Raw genomic sequence first — 14,130 nt, 5'->3', positions numbered from 1 at the left:
AGAGCAGGAGCCCAGAGCAAAGTGCCAGCCTTAATTTTATATCTCTTGCCTTTTGCAAGGTGAAGAGAGACCACTGAAAGTATTTAAATTACATTTGAAAGTGCAATTTCCATGTCATATATCTTAAGCATTGAATACACAAGGCCCATTTTAAATGCCCCTATGTTCTAGCCAATACATAGGGAAATAACAATAATTATTACTATTGTTTCAAGCCTAGCATTTCTGTAAGATAATACATTTCAATAATTACTAAAGTTTGTGGTTCTGGGTGCAGTTGAGTCTTTTTTTGAGGTACCGAAGCCATATTAAAGCAATTTTCATACATAAAATTAAACAATCTTTTGATTTTCTTGAAGGGAGGGAGTTGTAGAAATTTAGACAACACAATGTACAGATTATAGAAATCAGAAAACACCTAAAATTAAAAAAGTGGTTTCTGTAAATAATTCCTGAAATATGCCTTTCCTTCACTGTGGCAGCATATGAACTTCTGATCAAAACATATTTTAAAAACCAAAGAAATTGTCTTTTGATGTACATTCATCTTTATTTTTATACCTTCAAATACCACCAAATTCACTTTTTAGCTCCAAGATAGCTAAGAAATGTGAATAATGCACGCCTTCAGAAGGCATGGTCTTTACTTACAATTGCTTTAAATTAGCTTTTTATTTCTTTAAAGGGGCCAAACAGGCAAATTATTGTTTTGTACAAGGCCTTTGATACTCTCAGGATCCCAAAGCCCTTTTACAAGGCAAGGAGTTGGATGCCAGGGCAGGCAAATGGCAGGGCTCTGTGTGTGGGACATGGGGCACAGCCCGTGCCCAGGTGTGTGGTGGCTCTCGCACAGTTGCACCTTGGCACACTTGCAGGTAGAAGTAATTCCCAGAGCACACAGGCCTTGAAGGGCCATGTACACAGTGTGAAAAATAAAAATTTAAATAAAAATATCTAAGGCAGTGCTTTGTGCAGCAGAATGTGATGGTGTTGAGCTGCTGGTGACACCTCGGGGCTGGGTGCTCTCTGGAAACCTGTTTGGCAATGGGTGCTCTGCAGTGGCATGCAGGGCGAGAACAGGGCACTGATGGCAAGTGTTGGCACTGGAGTTGCAGTGGGGAAGGTGGGGTGGGGAGACATAAACAGGCGGGTTGGGAAGGAGGTAAAAAGAGAAAAGGAAAGGGAGGAGAGAGTCAGGAACAGAAAGATGAAAGGGGTGGTGGCTCCACAGCAACAGCTCCTTGAATTCCCTGGGCAGCTATAACAGAGAACTGGGACATTTCTAGGATGCAACAACATTTGCAATTCTCTGCTGGGGCAGGCACATTGCTCTTTCTGACAGATGGGTTTCAAAACCTGACCCTCTCTCCTTGCTGCAGTATAAGGCTGGCTTCTCTCATCAGACCCTTGCCTGGAAAGTTTTGGCTTTGTGTGTCTTTGCAATCTGCTCCAAAGGGGAGGAAAATGGGGAAGGGATACGTGCCTTGTGCTGAGCATCCTGAGCATGCCCAGGCACACAAGCTCTGTACAGCAACTGAACACTGCAATAAACCTGGAGAGGACAAAGCAGGTACTGGGGGGAATGGAACTAATTCCTTCTATGAGTAAATCAGAGAAATCGTGTTTGGTATTATTTTTCTACCCTCCACTGGGTATTTGGAAAACAGTGATTCATGTACAGCCTGTGATCCTGTGTGAGCACGTGTTCATAAATACAGACACATACTGCTGATCACACAGCTGCTCTTTTTGCAGCCCAAATACCCATAAATTCAGTAAAATAAAATAAAAATAATTAAAAAAAAACAACAAAGCTCAGCATTTCAATTGAGGTATATTCTTATAAGCTTGGTATGTTTAATTAGGTATTTTCTTAGCTGATCCTTGCAGTATTTTAAATAGTTAAACGCATAACAAACAAACTAAAACTAGAATGAAAAATAATAAAACATAATAGGTTCCTGCAGATCTGGAAATTCATCCCACTTGAGGCAAGACCTTTTGATTGGCAAATCCACTTCTGAATTATAAGGCCTTCTCCTCACCAGTGGGGGTTTTTATTCCACTCCCATGGGAGTCCGTTATGTACTCCTTGTGTCTATAAAACCATCCAGGAAGAAAAAAACAGGGAAAAAAAGTACCATGTTTGGCATGACAAACATTTCTCTTTTCAAGCATGTGTATTCAAAATGTGAAAATGCCCAAAGATATTGCATGCAGTAAGCTCACTGCCCTGGACTTCAAGAGAGCAGACTTTGGGCTCTTCAAGTACCTGCTTAGCAAGGTTCCATGGGATATAGCCCTAGAGGGCAAGGGGGCCCAAGACTCTTGGTTAATATTTAAGGATCACCTGCTACAGGCTCAGGAGTGTTGCAACCCGACTAGAAGGAAGTGCAGCAGGAGGGCCAGGAGACCTCCTTGGATGGATAAGGAGCTGCTGAGAAAAATTCACAAGAAAAAAGAGGCTTATAAAAGGTGGAAACAAGGACAGGTGGCCTGGGATGAATACAGGGATCTTGTCAGGGTAGTTAGGGAGCAAGTTAGGAAAGCTAAGGCCCAATTGGAGCTAAACTTGGCAAGGGATGTTAAAGATAATAGGAAGGGATTTTATAGGTATGTAGCAGCTAATAAACAGGCTAAGGACAATGTAGGCCCCCTCCGGAAGCTTTCGGGAGAACTGGCTACACAGGACTTGGAGAAGGCTGAGGTTCTGAATGGCTTCTTTGCTTCGGTCTTCACTGGCAAAGGCTCTGACCACACCATCCGAGTCTTGGAAGGTGGACACAGGGACTGTGAAAACCTAGACCTTGGGCCCACTGTACATGAGGATCTGGTTCGAGACCACCTTAAGAACCTGAATCTACACAAGTCCATGGGCCCTGATGAAATCCATCTGCAGGTCCTGAAGGAGCTGGCGAATGAAGTTGCAAAGCCACTGGCCATCATATTTGAAAAATCATGGCAGTCAGGTGAAGTTCCTGATGTCTGGAAAAAGGGAAATATAACCCCCATTTTCAAGAAGGGGAAAATGGATGACCCAGGGAATTACAGACCAGTCAGTCTCACCTCTGTGCCTGGCAAAATCTGGCAGCAGATTCTTTTGGAAGGCATGCTAGGGCACATGAAAAACAACAAGGTGCTTGGTGACAGCCAGCATGGTTTCACTAGGGGGAAATCCTGCTTGACCGATTTGGTGGCCTTCTATGATGGGGCTACAGAACTGATGGACAGGGGTGGAGCAGTTGACGTCATCTACCTGGACTTGTGCAAAGCGTTCGACACTGTCCCACATGACATCCTTGTCTCTAAATTGGAGTATCATCAATTTGACAGGTGGAGCACTCGGTGGATAAAGAACTGGCTGGATGGCTGCACTCAAAGAGTTGTGGTCAGCGGTTCAATGTCCAGTTGGAGACCAGTAACGAGTGGTGTCCCTCAGGAATCAGTGTTGGGACCGGTCTTGTTTAATGTTTTTGTCGCTGACATGGACAATGGAATTGAGTGTGTCTTCAGCAAGTTTGCCGATGACACCAAGCTGTGTGGTTCGGTTGATACGCTAGAGGGAAGGAATGCCATCCAGAGGGACCTTGACACACTTGTGAGGTGTGCTGATGCCAACCTTATGAAGTTTAACCATGCCAAGTGCAAGGTCCTACACCTGGGTCGGAGCAATCCCAGGCACAGCTAAAGGTTGGGCAAAAAGGAAATTCATGGTAGTCCTGCGGAGAAGGACTTGGGGGTGTTAGTCAATGAGAAAATGTACACTTCTCATGGTTAAACTTCATGAGGTTGGCATCAGCCCACCTCACAAGCATGTCAAGGTCCCTCTGTATGGCATTCCTTCCCTCCAGCGTATCAACAGAACCACACAGCTTGGTGTCATCGGCAAACTTGCTGAGGGCACACCCAACCCCACTGTCCATGTCACCGACAAAGATGTTGAACAAGACCGGTCCCAACACTGATCCCTGAGGGACACCACTCGTTACTGGTCTCCAGCCAGACATTGAACCGTTGACCAGAACTCTTTGAGTGCAGCCATCCAACCAGTTCTTTATCCACCTGTTGTGGTTTAAACCAAGTCCTCACAGCTCGTTACTCACTCCCCCCCCTTGCTCCCCCAACTACCGGAGAGTTAGGAAGGAGAATCCAAAGAATGTAGCCCCCACCGATTGAGATAAGCACAGTTTAATGGCTAAGGCATAACACAAATCACTACTGCTACTACTACTACAGATAATAATGATAAAACCAATAACAAGTGAAGAGAATACAACACCTCACCAGCCACCGACCCATAACTCACCCCACCCTGCCCGACCGAGCACCGAGCGATACCTCCTCCATCCCCCCAGAGCTCCAGCCCTCCCAGGTCTCTCCCAGTTACATCCTGGGTATGACATGCTATGGTATGGAATACCTCTTTGGCTAGCCTGGGTCAGGTGTCCTATCTCTCCTTCCTCCCGGCTTCCCCTCCTCCCTGGCAGAGCATGAGCTCAGAAAAGGCCTTGGACAAACCAAACACCCAAGCAGTAATTCAAAACATACTTGCTATCAGCAACCGTTCTCAGCCCGAAAGTCAAAACACAGCACTGCACCAGCTACCAAGAAGGAGAAAAAATGACTGCTACTGCTCAAACCAGGACACCACCGGGCAGTCCACCTATCAAATTGATGTCTCTCCAATTTAGAGACAAGGATGTCATGTGGGACAGTGTCAAATGCTTTGCACAAGTCCAGGTAGATGACGTCAACTGCTCCACCCCGTCCATTATTTCTGTAGCCCCGTCATAGAAGGCCACCAAATTGGTCAGGCAGGATTTCCCCCTAGTGAAGGATTAGTGGGTTTCGTAGACCCAGCTGAATGGCAGAGTCAAAGCACAGTGCTAATTGTTCCCAAATTCATATGTTTGTAGGATAGTTTTAAATATATTGATAGGGTGCCTAGTAGCACTTAGACTGCCATTCTGCCCATCTTAGAATGAGAATATGCTTCTCCATAAAGTTATTTCTGCTGTAGCAATGTGCATTTAATACACATTACAGTGCGTTTCTAGGCCTCTAAGAGAACCAACACTAGCAGCCTCCTGGAGAGGATGCAATGCAATTAATAATGCTGTATGTACTGTATCAGTTGCACTTCTAATTATAACTATATTAATGGCAATATAAAGATACGCATTAACACTATTGTGTACTGACATGTTAACACACCAATAACAAATAGGAGATTTGAACAATAAAAATCAAAATGGCATTGTCTTTACCATTAGTTAAAACTTCTCTCCATCTTGATATAATAAAGCAAAATTTTCCCTTATGGAATAACTGCAATAGTTCTAATTTGAGAGACTGTGTAAAATAATTTGATGCTCATTCCTCACAACAACATGTACATCCTGTACTATAGCTTCCCAGACCAGTAAATTTCTACTCCACTGCAGCAAATTAAGGCAATAAAGGGGAATATCTTTCCTCTACTTAGATGTACATGAGTTAACTGCACTTGTAATGAACTTTGAAATACTGTAATTCAGTGTAACAAAGCATTAATATAGTGCACTCACTCCCCCCCTCGCTCCCCCAACTCCCGGAGAGTTGGGAAGGAGAATCCAAAGAATGTAGCTCTCATGGGTTGAGATAAGAACAGTTTAACAACTAAAGTATAACACAAATCACTACTGCTACCACCAATAATAATGAGAAAGGAAATAACAAGTGAAGAGAATGCAACATCTCACCAGCCACCGACCCATAAGTCACCCCACCCTGCCCGACCGAGCACCGACTGATACCTCCTCCAAATCCCCAGAGCCCCAGCCCTTCCAGGTAACTCTCAGTTACCTCCTGGGTATGACGTGCTATGGTATGGAATACCTCTTTGGCTAGCCTGGGTCAGGTGTCCTGTCTCTGCTTCCTCCTGGCCTCCCCTCCTCCCTGGCAGAGCATGAGGCTCAAAAAGTCCTTGGACAAACCAAACATTTGAGCAGTAACTCAAAACATACTTGCTATCAGCAACCGTTCCCAGCCCGAAAGTCAAAACACAGCACTGCACCAGCTACCAAGAAGGAGAAAAAAATGACTGCTACTGCTCAAACCAGGACACTTCTCTCCATTAGATCATAAATTTTGTGAAATTAAATGGGCTGTGTGCTCTAATTATAATAGAAATAAATAGAAATTGGAATGAACACAGGGAAATGAAATGAAAACTGCATTGAACTATTCTGTTTATACATTAATTTCCCAGTTAGTAGGCAAAGGGAAAAATTTATGACATAAGAAAAGCAGGAGCTTCTCCAGTAATTTTTTCCATGTGGCTGTGAAGGAGCAAGGGGCTGGGAGAAGGGTAGGATGACAGTGATAGATACCCCTCTCCAAAACAAAGCCTGCAGAGAACCACTTTGGCCCATTGCCTGGCTGTCACCACTTCACCACTGGTTTCCATTAAAAACAATACAACAATGGATGTAAAACCAAGGTCTGGGAATATGATGCGACTGCTCCGAGGGGATGGCAAATTTGCAGATGCTCACATTGGATGAAGATGACGTCTGCTGTACAGATGACATTTCTTCCCCACCATTGCTACCTAAGCTCCTGACCTGCTATACAAACCATTTGAACCACATTGCTCCATTACAACTTTGTAATTAATCCCATAGGACACAGCCGAGCTGCCGCAGCTGGTGGGGCAGCTGAAGGGTGAGGGGACCCTGTGCTCCATCGTGGCATGGGCCAATGCCCCAGTGATTAGGCAGCCTGGCAGTGAAAGGCAGTGGATTAATAGTGTGGCAGCAGAAATGTCACCTGGGGAGCTGGGTGCTGTCCTCCCAGGGATACTGGAGGTCGGTTACTACGGCAACATCAAATAAGCTCAACCTTGAAACTTACCCTTATCATTTTTTGATCTGTGGTCCACTTGGGACCTTGGCTGGAAATCAAATGGAAAATTATCTGGTCACATATCAGAAAGAAAACTATTTATTTATCCAGGTAGAGCTCATATCTCCCTTTGATGACCCTGCCGGACTAAAGACACCTGTCATGATTCTGCAGCATTTCACACAGCTGTGCAGAAACACCCAGCTCCAAGCTGCAAGAAACCATGCCAATCCCCCCACCACCACAACACATACACAGACTGACACAGATACCTGTGTTCATGGCTCTATTGATATATTGCCAAAACCCTGCCTTGTTCACAGCCCCTGACTTCCCCTTGTGGATAAAAATACACCTACACTCATTCTTGGATGGTTTAATATTTTATGGTGGTATCCACTACTCATATTCTTTTGTGCTTTATCTCTCTGCTGAAATATGATTTGGCTTTGAAATATATTTATATGATCTAAAATGGCACAACATTGATGTCTTTTATGAGCCAAAGATTGTTTAATAAAATCTTGCATTCCTGCTTCATCCTTATGACAATTTTACTATTATAAGTTTTCAAGGGATATGAGAGCTGTCCACTGTGGTAAGAAACATCACTATAATGAAAAATGATAACACAGGGGCTTGGAGTCTTCTAGTCTGATAGGTCTGGCTGTTCCTTCACAATAGTTCATTAAGGAACAACTCCAGTAGCTTCCATGGAAACGGAGCATGATGCCTTTTGAATGTGCAAGCCCATACACACACAGAATGAGTCTGGATAAAGCTAATGAACCCCTAAGAATGGCTACATGCTAATAAAAAAAAAACTGTATTCCCACACAACTTGATCCTAGCTATGTATTTCAAAGTTTTGACATGTTCACAGTTATATTATTTCACATTTAATATTGAAACCTGGTAGAACTTAAGTAACACAACCCTGAATGCAGGCCCGTGGACACACAGCCTATTCCTTGCACTAGCTTCCCTCATGCCATCGTGTTGCTTAAACCTGAACAACCCTCGTTACTCCTGGTCTTTTCTCCACTTTTATCTCTTCCCTGGAAGCAGCTCCCTGCATTACTGCACAGCAGCAATACATCCATCCTCTGATCTTATTGACAATATCACAGCAAAGAGCTCAATACAGACAAACAGCAGTAACTAATATCTACTTGGCATCTGTTCTTCTTGTGAAATTAACAATTAAAATATTGTTATACTGTGGAGACAGTGTTCTCACAGGAGAATGGATATTTGGTACATGAGCTCTGAATAACTCCGAGGGATACAGCAAGGCTGTGAGAGGCCCGAGGAAGCCTAAGCAAGCAAGATAAGAAGAAGCTGTAATTCACTGACTTATGAGAACTGTGGACTGTTGGCAAGCTTTCGAGGTCAAGTTCTCACACCTGTGCTTAACCAATTATATGTTAGTCACTAAGGGTCCTCAAGACAAGTATCCAATCATGATATGCCAAATTGCTGTAGGCGTGTGTAAGCAATAGTATATAAGGAGTTAATGCTTTGCAATAAATGGCTTTTTGTCTGATCATATTGGTCTCTGACTGAGTCCTTTCCGCGGCAAATGGCGCCCGAACAGGGACCCTCTATAAGTTCACATTGAAATGGAAGAGGGTGTGAATCGCTGGGCCGTGAAGAAATCGGCTGGAATCGATCTGGCTGGACCAAGATCGGGAGGCAGAAGCCTCGGAGGAGGGAATCCTCGGATCGGAGCCTTGTGAGCCCGGAAGACACTGCGCAGTGCAAATAAGGTAAGCAGCCGAACGGTTGGAAGGGAGCTTAAGGATGGGAAACCAGTTAAGTAAAGAAGATGAAGCAATGCTTAAGCTCTTCCAACATATTCTCTCTGAGTGAGGGATAAAGTATGATGATGAAACTCTGAAGAGGCTTTTACTCTGGTGTAAAGAGAAAAAGCTAATTTTGGAGGTTGGTGAAGCTTTTAAGATTGAGACTTGGGAGAAAGTTGGGGTGTGTTTGTGGGACGATATTTCCCAAGGGTCAAAGGAGGCAAGGCCCCTTGCCATACTGTGGTGACTGTTAAAAGACACAGTAACTGCTATGAAAGCTGAGAAGGAAGTAGCCATGTCTGCCTTTGAGATGTTTTCGGACTCGCTGGAGCAACAGCCAGCTGCTGCTGCCACGCCAGTAGCAGCCAGAGTGTTGGTTTCAGGCGAGGCAGCTCCAGCTCGAAAGCCCATGCATCAGAAAGTACGGATGTTTGAGGACCCAGTGCCCCCCTCCTACCCCGCAATATGTGATGAGGGGGCTTGGGAGAGGGAGGGTACGCGACCGCAACCACCTGTGGTTAATTCTTTTCGTGATGCTACTGCCCCAGAGGCAGACAATATCTCTCCCCCGGCCCCCCACCCCCACCCCCTATGGACAGGGAGAGAGAACCTTTTGAGGAGTATAATAAAACTCCCACTTTACAACACCCCCCCCTTCGCCTTTGACACCAGCACTCGCATCGCTCCCATTGGAGCCGCAAAATAGCCAGGAATGGCATCGCTGTTCAAAGCTGTTAGATCAAAAGCTACAAGATTTATGAGACCGCCTGGAAGAGCTGGGGCCTAAAGATAAGGAGCAATCTCTCGAGCAATCCACAGAAGTTAACCCTTGTGAGGTGCTGCTACCGCCAACTCCAGCACTCTCTCAGCAAGCTGCTCCCAGTGCCCTGAGATGGCGTGGTCTTATTCAAGATGCGATTATAGATGGCACTGTTTTACCGATTGATGTCCCCTCTGCATTTCCAGTTATTGTGAATGCCCAAGGGCAACCTCTCTGGACTCCTATGGATTGGAAGGATATGAAAGAACTAAAAGGAGCAATTGCTCAATATGGGTTGTCTTCCTCATATACTCAACAGATGCTAACTGCCTTATTTTCTAGTATGGTGTTGACTCCTAGTGATTGTTATCGAATAGCTGCAATTTTGTTAACCCCCTCCCAGGTCTTACACTTTAAGAGTGGGTTTGAAGCGTTAGCTGCAAGAGCTGCTGATGACAACTTAGCTCGCAATCCCACTGACTCTTTACATGGTATCACATCTGACATGTTACTAGGAAGGGGCCAATTTCATCCTGATGCAGTACAGACTCATATGAGGGTTGAGGTTTTACGGCAAGCACAGCAATTGGCATTAGCTGCCTTAAAAGCTGTGCCAGAGGCAGGAAAATCTAATCCCTTTTATACATCAGTAAAACGGGGAGCTACTGAGCCTTACATGCAATTTATTGATAGATTAACATATGCTATTGGAAAGAATATTGATTTGGCATCTAATGCTAAAGAGTCTGTGCTTATGTCCTTAGCTATGGAAAATGCTAACCCGATTTGTAAGGGTTATTTTTATATTTTTACAGGCTTTGCCAAAATCTGCTGGATTACAAGAAATGATGGATGCATGCTCTAAGGTGGGCACAACAGAGGAAAAGGCAGAATATATGGCACATGCCTTTGCCGCTGCTGTCAGACCTCTTCTACAACAAGGTCAGGATGATCGAGGAGGCATGAAGGGTGTAAGATGTCATAATTGTGGACGGCTGGGACATGTTAAAAAACAATGCACTTCAAAGAAATGTCGCCCCCCCCAGGGCAGCAGCTCAAGCGTTTGTGCTAGATGTGACAGACATGGTCACACAGCAGCAGCATGTCATTCTAGGTTTAAGAAAGATGGAACCCTGTTGGGAAACTTGGTGGTGAGCGCGACGCCACCCCGCGCGATGACACAAAATCAGGGTGTCTGGACTGCGTCCCCTCCGCCACAGCAGGGAGTGCCAGAGTGGACGTGGCAACAGCAATAGATTTTACCATTACTGATACTTCTGTCCACTGCATTCCATCTACATTAAGTGGGCCCCTTGGTCATGGGTTATGTGCTTTGCTATTAGGACGCTCATCAGCATCCAGGACAGGAATCTTTGTATTACCAGGTGTAGTTGATGCTGATTATATCAGAAACATTGGGATCATGGTGCAGACACATGCACCCCCAGTACACATCCCCAAGGATTCTAAAATAGCTCAATTAGTTCCATTTGAAGCAAAAGTTCCCCAGATGGGGCAAAAAATCAGAGGAAATCAGGCATGGGGTTCCACAGGAATCCCACACATTTTGTTTGCGTTGGATATTGCAAAGCACAAACCCAAGGACCAGGTCTCTATACGGGGCCGTGATAATCAAATAATTAAACTGCCTATGCTAATCGACACGGGGACTGATGTAACTATCATACCATATCGTCAGTGGCCAAAAGCTTGGCCCCTACAAACGGTTGCCACAGGAGTCGTTGGAATTGGAGGAATGCAATCGACAAAAATTAGTACAGAATTGGTGGATGTCTTTCTATCTGATGGCAGTCATACACGCATCAGACCATATGTCATGCACTCTCCAATTGCATTGCTCAGACAGGATGCTCTTAGTCAAATGGGAATGAGATTGACTACAAAAAATTTTTAATGGCGGCCATTGATGGACGGCCAACCTATAAATTACAATGGCTTACTGAAACACCTGTATGGGTTGATCAATGGCCGCTGACAAAAGAAAAGCTGTCCCATATTCATGAATTGGTTGCTGAACAATTAGAAGCAGGCCATATTGTGCCTTCCACCAGCCCATGGAATACTCCTGTATTTGCCATCCCCAAGAAAAGCGGAAAATGGCGATTGTTACATGACTTGCAGGCTATAAATGCTGTCATGCAAGACATGGGTGCCTTGCAAGCTGGTTTACCTAGTCCCACTATGATACCCGAAGGATGGGATTTAATAATAATTGATTTAAAAGATGGCTTTTTCACAATTCCCCTGTATCCGAGTGATCAGGAAAAATTTGCTTTCTCTGTCCCAGCAATTAACAAAGGAGAACCAGTAAAAAGATATGAATGGATTGTGCTGCCTCAAGGTATGAAAAATTCTCCTACTATTTGTCAGCTTTATGTTTCCTGGGCATTACAGCCGATTCGTCAATACTTACAGCACTGTTTAATTTACCACTATATGGATGATATTCTGATTGCAGGGCGGGATTTAAATAAGGACTACCTACTTGGACTATTACAATCAGAGTTGGCAAAGGCAGGTTTGGTCATTGCATCTGAGAAAATCCAGCGCGAAGCCCCATGAAGATATTTGGGGTGGATTATTTCCGGAACTGAAGTCAGGCCCCAAAAGATTGAAATTACCTCAGATATAAGAACCTTATCTGATGTTCAGAAATTGATGGGTGATATTCAGTGGATCGGTCCCTTATGTGGCATTACTAATGATGATTTGGCTGAACTGATGCCCCTATTGAAGGGCAAGCCGCATGTGGAGGATAAAAGAGCTCTGTCAAAAATCTAGCAGGAGGCATTGGCCCATATCATGGCCAAGGTATATAACTCTTATGCCTCCCGATGGAATCCAGATTTGCCTATAACTTTGTTCATTATAAACAATGAATATCATCCATTTAGCCTGTTAGCATAATGGAACTTGCAGAAGACTGATCCCTTGTGTATATTAGAGTGGATCTTTTTACCTTATCATTTGCGCACTACTGTCATTACGCGATCGGAAGCATTTGCCCTTTTAATCACGTGAGGCCGTGCACGTTGCCAGGAAATCCTAGGCAGTGATCCATCACAACTTTGTTTACCTCTTACCAAAATATGGTTGGATTGGCCACGGCAATCTTGCACTGCCTTTCAAATTGCCTTAATTGATTTCTTTGGCCAAATTAGTGTACATTTTCCACCTCATAAATTGTTCACGGTACTAAAGAACAACTGATATGCGGATGCTACCTTTTATACCAGCAAGCCTGTTTCAGGTATAACTGTGTTTACAGATGCTAGCAAAAGCAATCACATGGCTGGATATGTTTGGCAAGTGGAGGATGGTTGGAAGGAACAGAAAATACCGGGCCAATCCACCGATTCACTACAAACATTGGAACTAAGAGCTGTCGTTGCGGTGTTCCAACAATGGCCTGATACACCACTTAATGTTGTCTGTGACTCCTTATATGTTGTAGGAATTGTTCAGCGTCCAGAAAGGGCAATTTTACAAGAGGTTACTAACAGCAGATTGTGGACCCTGTTGAAAACTCTGTTACATCTTGTAAATAGTCGTAAATGTGAATATTTTATTATGCATATTCGCAGCCACTCAGGCCTTTCCGGAAGCCTTTGCGATGGGAATGATAAGGCAGATAAATTAGTTGCTCCAGCATGGGCAGGGCCACCAGTAGATATTTTTCAACAAGCCCAGACATCTCATGCCTTCTTCCACCAATCGGCAAAAATGTTGGTTTGACAGTTCGACCTGTCCTTGACAGATGCCCAAGGTATTGTACAGTCTTGTCCTGACTGTCGGGGCCAAGCAGTGGGCATAGGCCTTGGGGTTAATCCTCGAGGCCTTCAACCTCTTCAGCTTTGGCAGATGGATGTGACCCATGTGACTTCTTTTGGAAAATTGAAGTGTGTCCATGTTACTATTGACACCTTTTCTCACTTCGTCTGGGCCACTCCCCTGGCTGGCGAAACAGCACGCCATGTAATTGTGCATCTACGTGGCTGCTTCGCAGCTATGGGAGTACCTTTACAGCTCAAAACAGACAATGCACCTAGCTATTCTTCTTCAACACTTTCTAAATTTTTGAGCAATTGGGGCGTTTCTCATATTACTGGTATTCCTCATTCTCCTACAGGACAAGCTATCATTGAACGAACACATCAAACACTGACACAGTTATTGGGAAAACAAAAAAAGAGGGAAGAAGGGCTTACGCCGGTAGCAAGAATACAGAAAGCTGTATATGTTATGAATTTCTTGTGACTAACTGGAGACTTTAACGACCCTCCTGCTGTAATACATGGCCAGGCATTAGGCTCAGGTTATATGAATAAGACTCAGGGTATCCTGGTCCAATACAAGGACATGGAAGCTGGCGTTTGTAAGGGTCCTGTGGAAGTAAAATTAAGTGGTTGAGGATATATGTGTGTAATTACTCCGGCCTGCGGTGGGTGCCAGCTTGGTGGGTGAAGCCCTGGAAAGAGCCAGCAGCACCAAAGGAGAACCGGGATACCCCCTTGTCAACAGCTGAATGAGTTAACTGGATGAACTCTGAACTTCTTTACTGTAAGAGTGACAGAGCACTGGAACAGGTTGCCATGGGGGGTTGTGGAGTCTCCTACGTTGGAGATATTCAAGGTCCGCCTGGACAAGTTCCTGTGTGAT

The 14,130-nt window shown here is 44.5% G+C and overlaps 1 protein-coding gene across 2 annotated transcripts in view; it reads right to left on the bottom strand.

The window, feature by feature from the left end:
* Positions 1–14,130, bottom strand: part of LOC117438308 (zinc finger protein 423-like) — a 271,743-nt gene that overhangs the window by 38,969 nt on the left and 218,644 nt on the right. The gene's annotated exons all lie outside the window — the stretch shown is intronic.

This window comes from Melopsittacus undulatus (genome assembly GCF_012275295.1).
Source record: "Melopsittacus undulatus isolate bMelUnd1 chromosome W unlocalized genomic scaffold, bMelUnd1.mat.Z SUPER_W_unloc_7, whole genome shotgun sequence".
NCBI classification, from domain to species: domain Eukaryota; kingdom Metazoa; phylum Chordata; class Aves; order Psittaciformes; family Psittaculidae; genus Melopsittacus; species Melopsittacus undulatus.
Note: the sequence above shows the minus strand (reverse complement) of the source record. Positions and strands in the feature narration are given on the sequence as shown.